Source organism: Pseudozyma flocculosa (genome assembly GCF_000417875.1).
Source record: "Pseudozyma flocculosa PF-1 unplaced genomic scaffold scaffold00035, whole genome shotgun sequence".
NCBI lineage: Eukaryota > Fungi > Basidiomycota > Ustilaginomycetes > Ustilaginales > Ustilaginaceae > Pseudozyma > Pseudozyma flocculosa.
The window spans coordinates 7018-7424 of NW_006920902.1; positions in this window are offsets into that span (position 1 = coordinate 7018).

Sequence of the window (407 nt, forward strand, 5' to 3'; positions counted from 1 at the left end):
GCAACAGCGCTGCGTGGCCCTTGCCCTGACCGTGTGTGCTCGTATCTGACTGTGTAGGCGGGCGGTGCTGCAGTGGTGGAGGCGCCGGCGCCGCCGTCTGCGGAGAGAGTTGTAAACCGTGGCATGAAAGCTCTGCGCACCTGTGCGCAGAGAAATGCAAGGCGGGGAATAAATCCTCTGCGCGCCAGCGCGTCGAGAGGTGCCGCCGGGCCCAGCCTCGTTCTCAGAGGCCACGGCTGGCCTGCTGCCTGGCCCAATACTCCGCCACCCTCCCGTCGGCGTTGAGGTCCTTGGCCTTGACCCAGCTGGCCTCCTCCTCCGGATAGCCACGCCACAACACGAGGTACTCCTGGCGCGACCGGGAGCCTCGGTGGTCTAGGATCGACTCCACCTCATAGTAGTCGGCT